The 19,294-nt window shown below is 37.7% G+C and overlaps 1 long non-coding RNA gene across 1 annotated transcript; it reads right to left on the bottom strand.

The window, feature by feature from the left end:
• Positions 1-1,881: 1,881 nt before the first annotated feature.
• On the bottom strand, positions 1,882-4,109 carry LOC122885605. The gene is made up of 2 exons (XR_006380149.1): positions 2,480-4,109; positions 1,882-2,102 (listed from the first exon to the last, which is right to left on the bottom strand). It is a non-coding gene; the product is annotated as an uncharacterized LOC122885605 (long non-coding RNA).
• Positions 4,110-19,294: the final 15,185 nt, after the last annotated feature.

Below are 19,294 nucleotides of genomic sequence, written 5' to 3'. Positions count from 1 at the left end.
CTAAAACTTAAATGTTCAATCAAAATTAGAATCGCTGCTCTCAGTCTGATCCTCATACCTTAGAAACATAAACTCTGCTGAACATAGGACAAACAAAGAATTATTTAATTCTTTTTTTCTTTTTTGAAATGTCATATTTATCCATCTCTTTGTATAATAGGTCACAAAGTCAGTGATTGAAAGCACAAAGTCTGACATCTTTTTGAGGTCAACATGTGGTGCCTCATAATTATCATTCTTTCATCCTGCAGCGATGAAATGTGTAACAGAACATATTCTCAGTATATAGCATCTCATAAAAACATCCCTCCTGGGAATTTTCATAATTGGAAAGTTGTATGAGGATGACACCAGCCTCTGTGACTCATTTCCCTGAAGTATCCTAAACCCACTGCTGTCCTATTTATTCTACACACCCAGCAGGAAGTGTGTGTGTGTTTTGTGAGTGTGCTGGCGTGTTGTAACAAAAAGGAGAGGCAGCTCAAACAAGATGAATCTCTTGATACGGTATCATGGAGTGATAGCCTATAACCTGACATGTGCAGACACATGTAGGCCACCCATGCACATGCCTGCATTAATATACAAATACACACCTCATGGAACAACAGTAAGTGCTTGATAGCGATGGTGAACTTTGACATGGTCCATTTTTCATGCTAAAGACTTGCACTGCTTTCTACCGTAGTTCAGTACCTTATGAAACAGGCTTGAGTGACCCACATTTTGTTCTTGGTGTTTTGTAATTTCTTGACATAGATCTCCTATTTGAAATTGAAACGCTGCAACGCTTCATGCCAAAGCCTGTCAGTAAAGCAGTAAAGTGTGTCAGGACATGAGGTGACAATAATGAATAATTTTCCTTCCATTGCGCAGCCAAGCTTAAGATGAAATGACACCCACAGATTTTTCCTTTTATTAGACATCAGCTTTTCAAAAATAATTTAAGAACTGAAGATGCTTTCTCAGCGTACATGAAATTGTGAAGGTGGCAGTTGCACCCACTACTGAACACCTCTGCACTACTAAGAGCAGAACAAAGGAAAACAACCACCTTGTTGCCCTCATCCATTATTATAGGGTTTTCAGTATTTGGTCGCACTTTATTTTATGACGCACTAAGACGTAATAAGCCGTACTTTGTATCAAATTAGACTGAAACTAGAAATAATATGTTCTTTATTAGACAGTAAACAAACAGCGTATAATGTCTTTTGAGACCTAAAATATACTATACTTAGACACTATTATAACAAATTATACTCTAATTAGAAACCAAATAGGAGATACTAATACACAATTAGGCACCATTTTACAAGATTATAGTCTAATTAAATCAAATACAATAACATATCAGAGCCAAAATATGCTACAGTTAGATGCTATTCTACTGTAATAGGACAAATTCTGAAATTCAAATGTGTTTTTTATGCTTTGGACAAAAAAAGGTCAGTTCATGACTAAAAGCAAAGTTTGAAGTTAAACTTCTGAAGAAATATTTATTATGTCAGATTATATCCACAAGATGGTGACATTGGGTGATCGATGGAGGGTTTGAGCTGTATACAGAGGGTATGATTTAAAGGAACAGTTCACCCCAAAGTCAAAACCACATATTTTTCCTCTTACCTGTAGTGCTATTTATCCATCTAGATTGTTTTGGTGTGAGTTGTTTTGGAGATATCAGCTGCAGAGATGTCTGCATTTTGTGACTATAATGGGACTCGGCTTGTGGTGCTCAAAGCGCAAAAAAAAAAAAAAAAAAAAAAAAATACATTTGAAAAAAAGACCTTGTTGTGAGCAATTTCATCTAGGAACCATCGGTAGAAAGAAAATAGTCCCTACAGAATAATTGCTGTAGGACATGAAGTGAACATGGAATCATGATTATCTGCTGCTTTATTGATTTTGTTGGTTGTTTTGAAGTAAAAAGGGGAGGGAGGGGGGAAGAACAGAGTGTTATACAAGTTGATAGGGTTGCTCTGCTGGCTCATGGTCAGATGGCTTGCAGTTATCCTGCAGTCACTTCCAAGAATAGGGTGAGTCTCAATAGTTTCCTTAATATGTATCCCAGGGTTTTCAGTGCTTCATTGTCCTATGTGCTGTTCCCAGTGACACACAACACAGACCGAGCACAAAGAGAAGCAATACTTCAGCAAACAGATTAACAAGACAGAAAACAGTGACATTTCTACTAAAACAAATTTCCTCTGGAAGCAATGCTTCTGTAAAACAGAACAAGATAAGATTAAAGAGAGAGCATAGAAAAAGAAAAAAGAAAACTATGGAGAAAAACACATTTCAAAGAACTAATAAAAACATAAAGATTACAACCAAATTTCAGAAATTAACAAAACCAAAAATACTGTTCACAAAACAAATCAACAACATAGAAAACATTTAATGTAACAAATTGAAGTTTATCAAACACAAAAACAGAGCTGTAATAGACCAGTGACTTTTCCGAGGTGTACCCTACCTCATGCATGCTGGCATAGACTGTCGATCCCCACAACCCAGAACAGGATAAACAGGTCTTGAAGCTTAATGGATAACTGGAATGAAAAAGAATACAAGGAAGAGGAACGTAAGAATAGTCTTGTTGTGGTAGCATGTTGCTAATGATCCAAACATGACAGATCAAAACCACACTGAACACACTATGAGAAAGAAACTGCATGTAAGCTAAAATAATGCAATTTAATTAGATGAATAAACATCAGAGGTTGCTGCCTTGATCCCCTCAGGCAAATTAATCTAAATTTTTCACTGATAAAATAAAAGTATCTGAGGATCTCGGGGAGCAAGGCAATAAAAGATCGGATATGTAAATGGATTTTATTTTGATTTAGTCTGCATCTCTACTGTGGTGCATTGTACTTGTCAGGGACCACCTGTCAATCAAACTGTGGACTGTGATGTGTTAGAGCAAGCAGAGATGGAGAGGAGCAAAACTAATGTCGATATGAAAATGTCAAAAATCATCACTTTAAATATTATATACATTACATAAACATAGTTACTTTGTATAATTTTATAATGTTAATTATAATGTTAACCTGCTCTCTGATAAACTGTGGCTCTCCTCACTGAGGTTTAACTCAATAAATAAGATGATTTGCACCACCACTGCAGCTCTGAGCAATGTTTGTATGTCTGAAAGCCTAATTTGTATTTTTATGTCACATTCACAAAGATGTCTTATTCTTGTCTTCACAAAGTGTCTCATTTCTTAATTAATTAAATTTGAGGATTGTGATTGGACCCCTCTCATGGTAGTTTGCTCTATACTGTATTTATCCACTGATTACTCCTTTTCTGCCATTAATATCAAATAGCAGAAACAGTTGTATAACTGAAACTCTCTGCGTCCTATCCTCCATCTCTGCCAAGTGCACAGTGTCCCTCATCACCAGCACGTGGCTCCAACACCATTCACTAAAAACACATGCACCCAGGCTGCTGACTGCTTGGGCAGTTACAACAGTAAACACACACACACACCTACAGCACCACCTGTCCTCCAGCTCCAGTGTGTGATATTCAGTGTGTGGAGTCAGTGGGGGTGAATAATGAGAGCTCTCAGCAGCAACACGTGAGCACTCCTCCTGCTGGCACTCACACATGCAGCAGGGAGGGGATGCCGTGGTTGCCATGGTGCCTGTGCCAGTTGCATTTACCCCCTCCCTAATGTATACACACACACACACACACACACACACACACACACACACACACACACACATATCTCCTCCACAAAAGGCAAGGTGATAAAAATACATTTCTTCATTCAGTTTTCTGTTGAACAACATCCTTGAACAATTTAAACAACAACACTAAAATGCTGCAGTCTGCACTAATGATGTTCCCATTTCCTTTTGTTTACATGGAAAGGTAATTGTATTCACTATAATGATAATAATAATAACTTTATTTATATAGCACCTTTCAAAACAAAGTTACAAAGTGCTTTACAATAATAATAAAAAAGCAAATAAGAGCCAGAACGTAAGATATAAACATGATAAAATAATTTAAATAGTTGCAACAAATACCATCAGATTAAGAAAAAGCCATACGATGAAAGTGAGTCCTAAGAAGAGATTTATAGGAGGATACTGTGTTTTCCTGCCTGAGATCCTCAGGTGAGGGGCCTGGACCGCAAAAGCCCGGTCACCTTTAGTGACAAGTAAAGATATTGGAACTATAAGTGGGGCCCTAACAGAGACGGGACATACAATTGGGTATCATCAGCGTAGCAATGGAAATCAATGTCATTACTATGCATGATTTGACCCAGGGGTGTACCATGTATATGGTAAACAGGAGGGGACACAAAATAGAGGAGCACGAGAGGAGCAGGCATCTCCAAGCACTACAGAGAAGGACCTGTTCGACAGACAGGAGATAAACCAATCCAAAGCCACGTTACTGATGCCAACATAGGTCTTCAGACGGTTGATAAAGATATCGTGGTCCACTGTGTCAAAAGCTGATAATGGTCACACTCTCTACCACAACTCTGGCTTCAGTCTGACATACCTGAGAGGTTTCTTTTTCAAATAAGAAATACATGTGTTTTCTTTCTCATCAGAATGAGCAGTAAAATATAACAATACCTATCAGTACTAGTGTATATTGTACAGATATAATATTAGATTTCATATGTTATAAAAAAGGGAGTACTAGCTTTTATCAGACTGCTTGTGTGCCTATAGATGACAAGAGCTAGACCCCAAACCTGAGCATACTCGATCATTTTTTGATTTTTCTTTTTTAATTTTTGTGGACATTCTGATTATTCAAACAGTTCAATAATTCAGCCCAAACACTGATAACACCTGCTCTTTCTCTCTTTTTCTTTGTCCTTAGGCCTTGCATTTTTATGAAACTGTCCAGACCCCTCCTATTCGTCTTTAGTTTCTTGCTCCTGACCCTTCTCCTCCCTGCACACGTTTCCCTCATCCACGTTTCCACATTTCCCGAGAGCCTTACATAAATGTGATAACTATTGGCAGGTACAGATGCAGCAAAAGATAATTAAATACATTTTCCAAAAATGTACTACCAGCTGGTCAGTATTGTAACATTTTGCTGTCAATTCTATGCAGACATAATTTTACAGTCTACATTTATGTCTGCATTTGACTATGTGGATATTGTACATATGCAAGACTTTTCCTGCACCTAAAAGCCTCTTGATTCTGCGTATCCCAGTACAATGCACTCACACACCTCACTCACCATTGTGTCTTCTGGGACGGTCCTACAGAGAGGAGTTGCATTGTACATTATTCCTCTTCTTTAAAAACGGATTACTTCTGCTATCTGATCACATCAAAACACAATATTAATGCCAGGTCACAGGTTATTTCAACTTAGCTGGACCACATGTTCAAACTGAGCTCTGCAAACAGGTTTTAAAAACGACTATGTTCCTTACAAAGATTTTATAACATTATAGACTGGCAACACAAGGCAAGTTTGTCTGAACATTTCAAAAACAAGTGCAATTCAAAGCGTTTTACATAATGCAAGGTAAAATGAACAACAGCACAAAACATTTAAATGATAGAAACCATTACAACGATATTCCCAAGATAAAACGTGAGAAATAAATAAGAGATAGGTCAAGATGTAAGTGTGAGGTGGATAAAAATGAGTGCTTAAGGTTTGTCAAAGGCAGTGGAAAGCACAAGAATTTTAACCTGGATTTCAAATTCAGGACAAATATCTTCTGGAAGTTTGTTCCAGCTCTGCGGTACGTAGTAACAAATCATATCCTAAATGCCACCTGTAATTGTTTTTGTTTGTGTGTAACTAATTTGTCTATTGTGTATGTAAACTGTGTGTTTGATCTCAATGCCTGTTAAATATATAATTAATTCAATAAACTTCACCTATAAAAACTGTAATTGAAGTGATACTGTAGTGGATTCATCAATTCAGATTATTTATTGTAGAAAACTGGAAATTTCAACCCTTCCAATTATGTAATTAATCCCACTAGTATATGAACATGGTAAATTAACTTTAGTTTGTTTTGATGGCAGAGTTATTATGCATACTTACACTGTTAGAAATAATTATGTGATTAAACTAACCGCTCTAACACTAAATGCATCATGCAAGCAGCTGAGGGTGCCACAAGATGGCAGTCTCAATTCTGGAGATGCAGTGTGGTTCGGACACACAGTTGTGAGAAATATAGTCAGGTTCATGTGATTTGTCAGATGAAACATTTTTCATCAATATACAGATGTTGCTCCCGGTTGAAGATTATAAAAAATGAAACCTAATATTGATGTGAACTGCAATATTAATTTTTAGATTTTTGTCACACAAGAAAATATAACAAGACTTTGCTACATTTATTATTGATAACATTTACAATAATTTTGTTTTGATTCAATTTTACCAAATATTTTGTCAGCCAAATATTGCATATATATACACAGTATACAGAGAGGCAAAATTTCTGAATTGAAACTCTTTTTTGTTTTCCTCTATAGATTCAAAAATACATTAAAATTATTGAATCATAACTCAAAATGTTATGTACAGAATTGGTTTATTCAGTTTGTCTAAATTGATCAATACCCCCCTTTATTAATTTTCTTCATTATTATTTAAATGATTTTATTATTATGTTTTCATTTTTGTTTCCTTAACGAATGTTAGTATTTTTAATGTACTGTTGTGTTTGACATTTTAAAATAAAATAAGCAAAAAGAACTGACAATACCTCAGCTATTATTTTTCTATTATCATTCTAGCCTTTCTTGGAAAATCAGTCCCATATATTGTCTTGATGCTGAGACCTTTTACCTTTGACCTTTACATTTGGACCTTTCAATGTCTAAAAAGTGTCTCCCACAGAGGTTTCATGTCAATTTGTCAGGAAACAAGAAGGTAATGCAATCACCAGGAGCATGGTAAAACATTACAAAATCACCTTTTGACTGCCACCTTTTTCCATAAAACTTTGAAATGTGTTACCAATTGAAATATAACTCATTTAAGATTCAAAATACTTAGCTGAAAGCAAATTTAGAGCCGCTCTCATTACCATGTATTTTTTTAAATCCAGGGCTGATGGGAAATAGCAAATGTTGAGAGATATGATGAAACCAGCAAAGGTCACATTCTATTGAAACGATCAATTTGTATAATATGTTTTATAATGTGAAGTTTACCTAATCCCAGTTCATATTCTTCAATTTCCCTGTGTGGGATTGATTAATTTAATCTTGTCTTGTATTTATAATGTATATACAGTCACAATTAAGAGCATCAGTTCTTCATTCAGATAGGTTTTACTCTGCTTGTCAAATTAATGCATATTAAACTTAGTGATTGAATAATACATGTTTAATAAGTGTGCCAATAAGCCCTTGTGTTAATAAAATTATTCTGACAAATCAATTCTTACCAGACTCACACTCACAACACTGCTGGGCCTGATTCTCGGAAAGTGCTGTTACTAATTAGGCTATAAGAATAGACTTTGTTCAGTTCTGCTATGAGTCACTGCATGACTGTGTGCATTAGTAGAACACAGCCAGGAACGCAACACAACATATACCGTATGAGACGCTCTGAGGTTTCCAGTTGCAACTGTGCGGGCAGTAAAAGCAATTAAGGCAGCACAAGGTGATCAGGCCTGACTGAAGTGAAAGGGAACCTTTTGAATTTCAGTCTGCCGCTGAGGAGTGACTTTGGTTTTCAGATCAAATGGAGAATCCACCCATCAGACAACAGAATCCACACATCAGACAACAGTAACTGTTGAGTACAGCTTCATCAGGAATCTTGATGAGGGTCTGATTACTGAAATATCACGACTAAATAGTTAAATACTAAATAAAGTGAAAGCAAGTGACTGACTGTGTAACAGATTTCTGGTTTCTTCTCAGTTTATGGAGAGAAACAAAGAGAAAATTTAAACCCTGTACTTAAATTGTCTTAAAGATTCCTTCCAGACATGTTTAAGATATAGAAATACTCTGCTTGATAATAATTTGTGTCTAAAATGTTTTTCCCAGTGGTGGAAGTACTGTGTGCAAACTGTGAGGATTTGCTGCCTTTCCTTTTAATTATTTTAATAATATTGAGGTTTGGACTGTTGGTTGGACAGAACTAGCATTGTGAAAGTGTCACTTTGGGCTCTGGGTAATTGTGATGGCATTTCTAACTTTTTGCAGAATTTTTACAAACCAAACAATCAATCGATTGATGGAGAAAATAATCAGCAGATGAATCCATAATGAAAATAATGATTAGTTGGAGTCTTAATCAAAATTAAATTAAAAACAACAACAGTAAAATCCTGCTTTTATATTAACGCATGAGTAATAATAATCATAATAATGATATATAATAGTATAACAGTCACAGGGACCATTTTTTGCATTGAATACTTTTACTTTTAATACTTTAAGTACATTTTCCTGATTATACTTGCATACTTTTCAATGCAGTACTTTTACTTGTAACAGTATTTTTACAGTGTGGTATCAGTATGTTTATTTTAGTAAAGGATCTGAATGCTTCCTCCGCCACTGGTTTTTCCACATAAAAGTTCAATTACCTTGTTTAAAATTCTTAAAATCACATCTACCCCTTGTCCCTCATTGACAAAAAACAGAATCTATGAATATGCAAATATTGTTAATTTCCAAAGTTCAAGTACTGGACAAAAGATCTCCTGGTCTCCTGCTTCACAGAAAAGTCCATTCTCAGCATATGTGAGCTGGAGGCTTCAAGTTTCCACATCACACTTGTGTTAGTTGCATAATGGACCAAGATTGGCTTCCAATCTTGTGATGTCACAACATCCCGCTCATACGTCCACGTGGTAAACTGAGATTTAAGTTGAGCACAGAGAAACTTCCCTTCTTCAGCAGATGAATGTGATAACAGCCTTCTGGTGTCAAACGCTGCACATAGATCATTCTGTGCAATGAAGCTCAAACATCCAACATTTTTGACTGGAAGGGGACTTTAAGTTATCTTATGGGTACACGTTATTGGTAAGTGTACACACAAGTTTGGGACGGCTACATTTAATGTATCTATATAACCAGCCAAATTAATTTAGAAGAAGCTATCAAAACATTTGTTAATACATACAATAAAACATTTGAACTTATCATATGAGTTGGTCTAGTTGAATACAGCTCAGCTAATTTGACTCTTTTTTTTTTTTAATTTAAGGCAATTTTCTTGCCACTTTCTGGTGAGGACAGTCTCATCTGACAAGAGTGAGATGCTGACTGAGGGCTCATCACTCAGTTTGAAAAGTATACTGGTTAGCCTTTTTTGTAGGCAATGTTGTTTGTGCAGGGAAGGAACAGTAGATTAATGTTATCCTTGTCTTTGTTGTGGACAGTGAATGGGACCCGACCCAGAGTGACCCATTAACACAACCGTAGTCGAGTGTGAACACACAGTCGAGTTTTCTCATTGAACTTTGAATCATTACAGCGGAGGTTGGTGACATGCCACAGTTGCTCGTACGTGTTACCAATCAACACTGCCTGTTGATGGCTGTCAGAGCTCACACTCTCCACTCGCCACAGTGATAACACCTCTGACTCACCTGAAAGTAAGCTTAATTAGCCTAGATGTGATACCTGGTGGTGATGTGAACTTTACAACAGGTTGAACTCTTCAGGTTGGTCAGAAAACCCAGAAGAGAGTGACACCATGAACATTTAGTTGGTGTATGGAAGACATATGTTTCTACAAGAAGCTTGTTCTTGCACAAGCAGATGCAGCAGAGATGAGACATCCTAACTTTCAGTCCAAAAACCCTGGATCCCATAATGCAACTCAATAGTGTCTTTGGATAGCCCCTCCCTGTATGCTTGCAACACTCACTCCACCTGCACGTACACAAATCTTTGTCTATACAAATAAATGTTTTCTTGACTCATCAGTCGCTAAACACAAACGGATCTGCAGATAGATGTCAATGAGTTATAGGATTTTTTTCGGTATTGTTTTGTAGTCCATAGTTCAGTTTTGCTTTGACGTCCATGGTAAAGTGCTTTTATTGAAGCTGTGAGTATTCATCAGGCCGGGTCAATATTGTGTTTTATGTGTTATTAACTTTTACTGCTCGTCTAAGCGTGCTCCAAAGATTTGTTTATTGAAAGTGCAAATCATGCAGGGGGTTGAATGGAGATATTTTGATCCCTTGCATCTAACAAGTCTGTCTGGGGAGAGTCATCATGATGTTCTTTGTAATTTACTGTTGGGCGCCTGTGATGTTTGGATGTTGGAAAGAAGACATTCAGAGGTAGAAACTAAGACTGGAAACACCAGTAAGTCTCAATTCTCAATTCCAGTAACCGTAACAGTTTGGTCAATGACTGTTAACTGTACATAACTGACTCTCTAAGGGGCAGTAGGTAGTAGGATTCATGTTCAAGGTCAGAATGATACATGCACACACACACAGTCAAATACACAAACGCACACACTTTTTGATGTACATGGAATATTAATCCATACCAGTAAAGGCAAAAAATATGATCTCAAATTACATTTGAAAAAATAATACTTCCATTTGCCACTGTATTTACTTATATTATTATTGCTATAAATATAATAGTGGATCTCTGCTGTCACTATCAAATAAATGCAAAAATACCACAAACATTTTTTGAAAATTCTATATCTCTTCATACTGTATATGTCATATTACAAATCCAATTAAAATACCAACAAAAAAAACATAAATGTTGTTACAACTAATAAACACCTTTTTTAATCATTCTAGACATTCGTAGTAAAAAGTTTAAGAGCATGTTTAACAACTCAGTTACACTGTCACCAGTTTTGTGTTTCTCATTTCAGTTTTTGTGTGTTCCAGCCCACACACACAATATGGGCATATGGGAAATGATCAGACACAGAAAATGTCTCATTTTCTTTAGTGTTGTTTTGTTCTTTCATCCAGCTGCTGCACACAAAGTATGGTTGTCTCTCCTCTGTCGTTTACGCCTCCCCCTCCAGCGGAGGGTGTTGCCGTCCTCTGACTCATGCTGACTGAGCGACATTGGTCACTGCGTGTTAATGGAAAGCATCTGTTTCCCGCCACATATTCGACTTGCTGCTGTACAAGCCGCTCCGCTGTTAGAGACTCAGAATCGGCACCGTGCAATGATGTGACGCACCCAGAGACACAGCAGCAAACAGTTATTACAAGTCATTTAATTTGATCAAACACACGTTCACATATACAGTCACAGTCTCTTGGTAAAGGAGGGTAATTCGTTTGGTTTTGTTTTAATTAGGTACTGACATAAAAGAAAAAACAAACATCTGATGCTTTGTTTCATAAGTGCACATGTGTGTGTAAAGACAGTTGTGGGAACTGAAGCCCAAAACACAGCAGTGTTACTTCCCTTCTCTTGCACTGCTGAGTTAGAATACAATACTACTGTAAATACTACTGTAGGAGATGCAAAGTAACCAAGTACATTTACTCAAGTAATTTTGTGGTACTTTACTTGAGTATTGTATGCTACTTTATACTCCACTACATTTCACCTATAAGCCCACCATCTTCTTTTCAAAGGTGTGTTTTTGCTGTGATTGAGAATTCATTGTAAGCACTCATTTCTCACTCATTTTTAACACATTGCCCCAGCATCTCATTGCCTTTGCTTGCTTCTCACATGATCTATGAGATCATTTGCTATGTAAGCAAAGAGCTTGCATATCCCACAACTTGCACGGGGTATGTAATGTGCCTGTTTAGTTTGTTTTTACTATGTCTGTGTTTTTATTCTTAGTATTTCCATTCAATTTCAGATTGATAATATATATATAACCAGTGAATAGCAATATTTCACTCCTAAATTCTGATATCACTTCCACTTAAATATGTATAAAGGTGATACGTAGGTCAAAACCAGAATTTCAGCTGCACAAAAAGACTCAAACAATATGTTTTATAAGTAAGTCCCACATTTTAAGCTGTGTTTTTAGTGTTTCATAGCTCTGTGCCTCTTGACATGCGTGTTGTTTGCAGCCTCATATGTTTTTTTTTTTACCCTGCTCAATTGCAATTACTTTACCTTTTATCAAAGGGATTCAGAGTGATGTGTGGCAACTTCTGTCTTCTTTGTCCACACCAAATCAGAAGGCAGAGGAAAAGGCACATTTTAAATTGGTACTGCCAAGTGAACTCAGCAGCTGTGCACTTTCTCCAGCAAAAACATTGTAGCCTAATTTGATCACAAATCTTGGTCATCGAAAAGTGTTGAGCAATGCCCTTTGAATTGCGTGTATTTTAACGTTCCCTGAGCAGCACTTGAGCTGCATCGACCATGTGAGATGCGACAGTCTGGGCTATTTTAAAGGTGAGGTCTGCTGGCTGGGCAAGCTGAGTTATTGGGTTAATAAGGGGAAGAACATTGATGTGCCTCAACAACAAAGTGATGTGGACTCGCTCATTAATGCCAGAGTTTGATAAACACCCCGACGGAAAAAAAACTATTAAAAATCAGGATTCCCTTTTCTGTTAAAAGTCAACTCTGGAGAAGAGCTGGTTTTCTAGTACTTTCCACAGTCACGTGTATGGATACATGTCTTGTTCCCACTGACACTCCATTAGAATTTTTAACATATAACGAGTGACAGAGGATGTTAGTTTGTAGGATAAGGCCGGCGTTATCCTATATTTTCCTTATTGTCAATGAATCCCATAAAAAGTCTCCCAATACTAAAAATGGCTTACAGGTATATGGTTTCATTTTTCAAGAAGGCTAAGTAATTTTCTTAGCTCAGCTGGGCACTGTAGTTTTTAGCAAATGTTACTCAATCACGAGTAAATTGTACATTGGATTATTGGATGAGTATTTCCAGCAGCAGGAAGGTGTATGTGGAATTGAGTCAAAATAAGCTACAGTGTGTATGTTCAGGGAAAGAACATGTCACTCAGTGCAACGGTGTGGCTCACTGATGTGTTTGGAAAACAACTGATCTCTATGGCACAGAAGAAAAAGATATATCAGACTTTGGATACACACACACACACACACACGACCAAACAAACAAAACAAACCTTGTTAGGATAAATAGATTGGTGGTTTTGGTTCTTTTCATTTTCATTTGTTGACAATAAGAACAGGATTATGTCAGCCTTATACTTTAAGCAGCGAGACTACCCAAAACGAAAACAGATGCAGAAGATTCGTCTGTATGCTGTTTTACTCGTTTTAGTCACATGAACACAATGATCTCCTCCACTGTGACAAAATGGAGGAGAACATTGTGTTTATATGCACAATCATATGCAATCAAACAGCAACACTTCTACACTTAGGAGGATGCAGCAGCGAATCAAATATACTTATACACAGAGGCAGCAATCAGGGACTATCAAACATCAGAAAGTCTGAAAAACATCAAAATATCACAACATTCATAGTGATGAAGCAGCTGCTGCAACAAACTAATCAGTCCAAAAGGCTGTACTGGAAACCACCAGACTGCAGGAAACTTTACCATCATGCTCTATTGCTCGTGAGTGCATCCCACAGGTAGCAGCTATACAGGCACAGCACATATGTCAACCTAAGTATGGGACTATATCTACATAGGTACAGTATATCCTTTTAGTTAGGGTCCTCCAATCGTCTTGTTTCCACCATTTGTGTGGGAAGGGGGTGCTGTGGGGGCTGCAGCCTCCCTGCTGGCCAGAGGAGAAATATCATTTTACCTTTTTAAATAATCTCTGATAAAAATAATGGTTTCTGTTAAAGTGTATTATTCTGTTGCTGTTCAAGTATGAAACATATGGTAAATTTGAAAGATAAACATGTGGTTTTCTATCTAAGCATCCTGACGTGACTGTGAGCCTTCACCTCAACTTAAAGTTTAGGGGACCTGCTGAACATAACTGGCCATAGCAAAATAATGGTGCAGAAAATAACATGAAATAGCATATTTCTTTACATTAGATAATCCAAAACCAACAAAATAAATAGGCTACATGGAAAAAAGGGACTTAACGTCCAGTAGTGAGAGTGAGGCCGCGTGTTATCTGTACATCCACTGGAAATCCAGTGTTTTCTTATTTATGTTGAAATAGAGTCTCTGTGTCCTCTTGTGCGCACAGAGCAGCAACTAACCCACTATCGACTTGTGGAGGTTAGGAAAACAAACGGTCTGTGCGGTGAAAGTACTGACAGGCGCTGATTCTGAGGACACACAGGATGGACATCTACAGTATCTGAAACATGACACATCATTAATAACATGTTGAATAAAACACCACAAAGTAAGAGGTAATCTGCCCCTTTGTGAAAAAATACTGATGCAGCTTTAAGATCCCATGAAAGTGATACTTGAACTTCCTGGAAAACAGTTCATCTTCAGTGGTGACTTATTGCTGCACTAGTGGGTGTCACAAAAAGCCTGGTTCCACACCTCTGAATCACCACTGACATCTCCAATTTTTTCAGGCATTTAAATAGGTCTGGCATCGTCACTGACAGGTGAGTTGTCGAGAAAACAACTAAGCCCATCAGAGCTTTTTATGCAGGATTAAGGATGGGGTCCTCTTTTTTCTGTGCCAGACCCAGAATATATTCCAAACAAAAATGGCAAAAAGCGTTGATGAGACTGACACAGCCGACAACTTGTTGTAAGTCAACTTACAGAAATAACAACTCCTAAATCCTCACATTTCTTCGATCAACACAACAAATGTTATCTGCTCCCAGCAACCGCCACGGCAGTATTTATGACGAATAAAATAATGTTGATGCGACGGATATATCAGTCTCTATTGGTTGTTTAGGGCCAAATAACCACCCTCCCAAACAGAAAACAGCTAACATGACCACAAACCAGGATTGTCTGGAAAGATGATGACCAACACTATGGCGCAGGGAAAATGCCAAAAATAAGACTAGTGAGAGGCCAGAGGAGCCTATGTCTATGTCGAAGACAGAATCCGATTTAAACCTGCAGGATATCTTCCATGTCATTCTCTGAGGCGAGCTACCCAATCTCTGAACTAGGCTATTAATTATTATTTCCAGATAGTTCATGCCTACTTCGGCAACCCACTGGATATGTAACTTACTTAGCTTGTAACCACCTTCTCTCAGCAGCTAACTCACATTTCTACCTCGGCAGCCCACTGGGAATCTAATTGACTTCACTCATTGCTCATCTCTAGGCTAGTGACTAGCATCCCCAGGATGGTCACTAGCAGTCCTAGGCTACTCCGACTCATGAGCGTGGGCTATTTACATTACATTACATTTATACATGTAAGGTATACTGTTTAGAACGTGCAGGTGCACACTGTTGCTGCCTGATGATTTCATGATATTTTTTTTTTATCATGACATGATTGACTATCTGACTCTGTCATGTTAATTGTCACATTCATGTTTCGTGTTGTGAGTAGTACATAAATTTTGCAAAACATCAGAGATTTTTTTCTCTGTGTGGCCTTACTGTCTGAAATCTATGAGTGGATCTGTAAGTCTTGATGAAACACCTCGCTGTTCAGCCACACAGTGATATATGACAGCGTGAGGAGCCTCATCGTCCCTTATTTCAGAGCAGTGGTAAGAAAAAGCACCAGTGTCGATCACGCCTGCAACTAAATGATGAAAAATGAAAGTTACATTCTGGTGTCATAGATGTAGAGTCACATAAAGCCCAGTGGACAGGGTTAATTAATAAATAGGGCTAATCAAGACAGGTGTAGTTAACAAGAGCAAGGAGACTGATGCTCCTCATTAACTCCACTGTTGTGGACAATATTTTATGTGTGTGTCACGTTTTTGGGTTCTTAGAAGTTCAGGTTATGGGAAGCTCCAGGTTACGGGTAACTAAGTTCATGTTATGGAAAAGAGCTATCTATACCAAATATGATGGCAATCCATCCTGTAGTTATTGAGACATTTCACTCAAAACAACAAATGTCAACCTCATGGTGGCACTAGAGGAAATCAATAGGATTCATTGTCTGAAAAACTATGAATGTCTGTACAAAACTTTGTGCCAATTCGTCCAGTAGATGTTGAGATATTTCACTCGAAAAATGAAAACTTTGACCTGCTGGTGGCATGAGATGAAAAGTCAGGGGATCACTAAAGATCACTAAAAATGTTCTGTCTGCCTCATAATAAAAAAGATTTTTAACGTGTTTTTCAAGTTACGACTCTATTTCCTAATCCAAACAAAGGTGGTAGCTGCAAATGACGTATCTCCTTGCTTGATTTGTACAACACAAGAAAAATATAAATGTGTAATTGTGATGAAATAATGGAAAGTAACAAATATAGACAGATAAAACCAATAATACAACTGCTGAATTAGGCATTTGAAAGAACAATCACTGCAGTTTTTCTGATCAGGGCTTCAAGTTCCACATCAAGTACTGCGTTTTGTAGCTCTGTGGCTTTGTAAGTGCCATTGAATGGAGAATGTCCATCTTTCGAAATGAGAAAGTGAATAAGAAGCTCTTCAGCTGCTTCTCTGTGGCTCAATTATTCCTATTTCCTTGTTTTCATGCAGGCCAATCACACAAGATGGCCTGTGATTACCAGATCTTCAAATACGCTGCACACTGGGAAGATTCAAGAGCCATAGTGTTTGAGTTGCTTTTTTATCTCTGCCACAAGACAGGGAAGCTGGCTCAATCAGTCTGCTGAGTAGCTCTTTTTGAATGTATTACTTGTTACTCGCAGTCCTGAAATATTAAATTAAACCAATCATGTAGATAGACAAGATAAACAGAAAAAAAAACACCAAAATACATATCCAGTCAATGAGGTTCCATGAAAAGTCAGATTTTTTGGCAAAAAGTGTTAGCAACAAGGATTTTTTTTTTTTTTTTTTTTTTTGAAAATGTGCATTATGAAACAAAATGTATCCCTCAAACATTTCTTAGAAGAAAAGAAAGTGTCAAGAGCAGGGATAATTTGGCTAATGAGTTAGCAATCAGTTGCTAATTTACACATCCAGAAGGCATGGAGCAACATTAACATTTTTGTTTACGTCTTATTTGTGTCATCCTGATGAATGGAAGTCCAATATTCACTCTCCTTTTAGCTCAGTTTCACCACCAACTTCTGAGAAAGATTTTAGACTTTAGCTGCTAGATGTTCCACCTTCTTCACCAGCTAGTCGGTAACTTTGCCCACCTGTTTGTTTTTAGTTCTGGGCAGGTGGTGTGCAATTGGTTTATCAGAGTTTGTTTGCTGCTGGTTGATGAGAGCGCACAAAGACTCAACCATACAGTTAATGTGCCATAAAACCAAAACAATGAGCAAAAAGAGGCTAAAAAGTATAGTTAGGTGATAATTCTTTGTGAGTTCATCACTGCCAGCATCTGCTTTCACATTACATGTAATGTTTGAATCGTTGATTAGTGGAGCTTTAAAATGCTCCCCTATAGCGAACGTGCATTTATAGTGTTCACTTTTTTTTGTGCCTGTTGATAGATTAAAAAACACAGAGTCTGTAATAATGGACTACACATGAGGTCATATTTGAGGTTATATTTATTTTTAAAGTCCAACATTTTCTTACCAAAACAACAGTCAGAGTGGCACAGAGGAAAATAAGTTTGTGAAACTCAAAGGGCAGAGATACATACTCCATAAAATGTGACTCAGGGTCTTTTACAAAACCTAAGCAGCCACGCTTGTATTTGACATACAGGTAATACACCAAATTTTTATTTGACATGATTTCACAATGTATTTGCCTATTATTCTCACAATCATCTTCCACCAAAATACACCACAAAGCAGGGCAGTGAGCATTCTGACATAAAGCCAAATTGTGTGACAATGGGGAGTCACCTTTACCTTGGAAAGGTCAGATTTTGTGTAAAATCAAGTGTCATGGGAAATGTGAATGCCAGTCTGGTTAAATGCAGCTCTGTCTCCAGTCTACCTGATATGGGCAGTTAATCCCTGAACAGAACAACATACAGTGTCCACATCAGAGCACAACCTGACAACAGATCTGTTACCAGATCAGTTAAATAAAACAACACTGGATTAGCCTTTGGACCAACCTGTCTGACTCACTTAGATCAGCAGAGGAAACCTTTCTGTCCCACAATAAGAGAGATATCTTTCTTCACTTATATTTATTTATATATCATGGACAATGCACATTAATTGACATCATTAAGGCAGGTCAATGCTTGAAGTTTGAGGGGAAAAAGGCTACAAAAAGTATAGCATATCTTCAGTTTTATCTCAATCAATCCACATGAGGCCCAATAACTAGGATGGTTAATCTCAATTGCTGAGGCGGCTGCTCAGAGTTGTGGCCTGAAGGTCATCGTGTGACAACCTAAGAAACTGATTGTGGACACTCGTGGTAAAGCTGAATAAAGAGGCCTTTCAGGCTTGGTTTTCCCAGGAAACCCCTGAAGCTGAGAATTATCTACAGGTCAGAAGGACTGCATCTTCTATGGTCACAGAAGCGAAAACTCAGGTGCGTGAGGGAGTTCTAGTAATTTTTATTTTATTGTTTTTCGGTGGGGCTTTTTTTGTTGCCTTTTTCATTAGATAGTGCAGCTGAAGATAGACAGGAAAAAGGGAGAGAGAGGGGCTGATATGCAGCAAAAAGGTCACAGGCTGGATTTGAACTCAGGCCAAGTTTACATTATGATTTGAATATAGTCCTGTGTACGCTTCCATAGATGATCTTGAATGGGAATATAGTAATATAGTATAGTATAGTATAGTATAGTATAGTATAGTATAGTATAGTAATATAGTAGATGAAATGGAAGAAACCTCAGGATGAGAGGAGGGATCCCTCTCTCAGGATGGACAGACATGCAATAGATGTCACGTGTATAGAATAGACCAATATAATAAAATCACAGCATGGACAATCAGGATGGCAAAATTCTGAATAGACTGTAACATATATGAAGAATATGGATCCGGAAGTACGTTGAGCAACTTCAGGTGTCGCCAAACAGATGGGACCTGACCCACACCACCTCCTCTCCACCATGGAAACTTAGACGAGGACAGACTACACAAACACACAAGAGGCAAAACTCAAGCACACCTTTCACACAGATAGGAGAAAGGAAACAAACACACAGATGGAGAGACAGGAGGATAGCTGAATCTCCTGGAGGGTGAAGATCCAGATCCAAACATCTGGAATGAGGCACCGACAGCCAGGGGAGAGAGAGGGGTCCCGGGATGGCCGCTGGTCCAGCACAGAGAAGCCTGAGTGAAAGGACAGACATGTGGAGGAGGCAGAGTTTGAGGATTCT

This window comes from Siniperca chuatsi, linkage group LG12 (genome assembly GCF_020085105.1).
Source record: "Siniperca chuatsi isolate FFG_IHB_CAS linkage group LG12, ASM2008510v1, whole genome shotgun sequence".
Taxonomy (NCBI): Eukaryota; Metazoa; Chordata; class Actinopteri; order Centrarchiformes; family Sinipercidae; genus Siniperca; species Siniperca chuatsi.
This window is presented reverse-complemented; position numbering and strand designations above follow the sequence as displayed.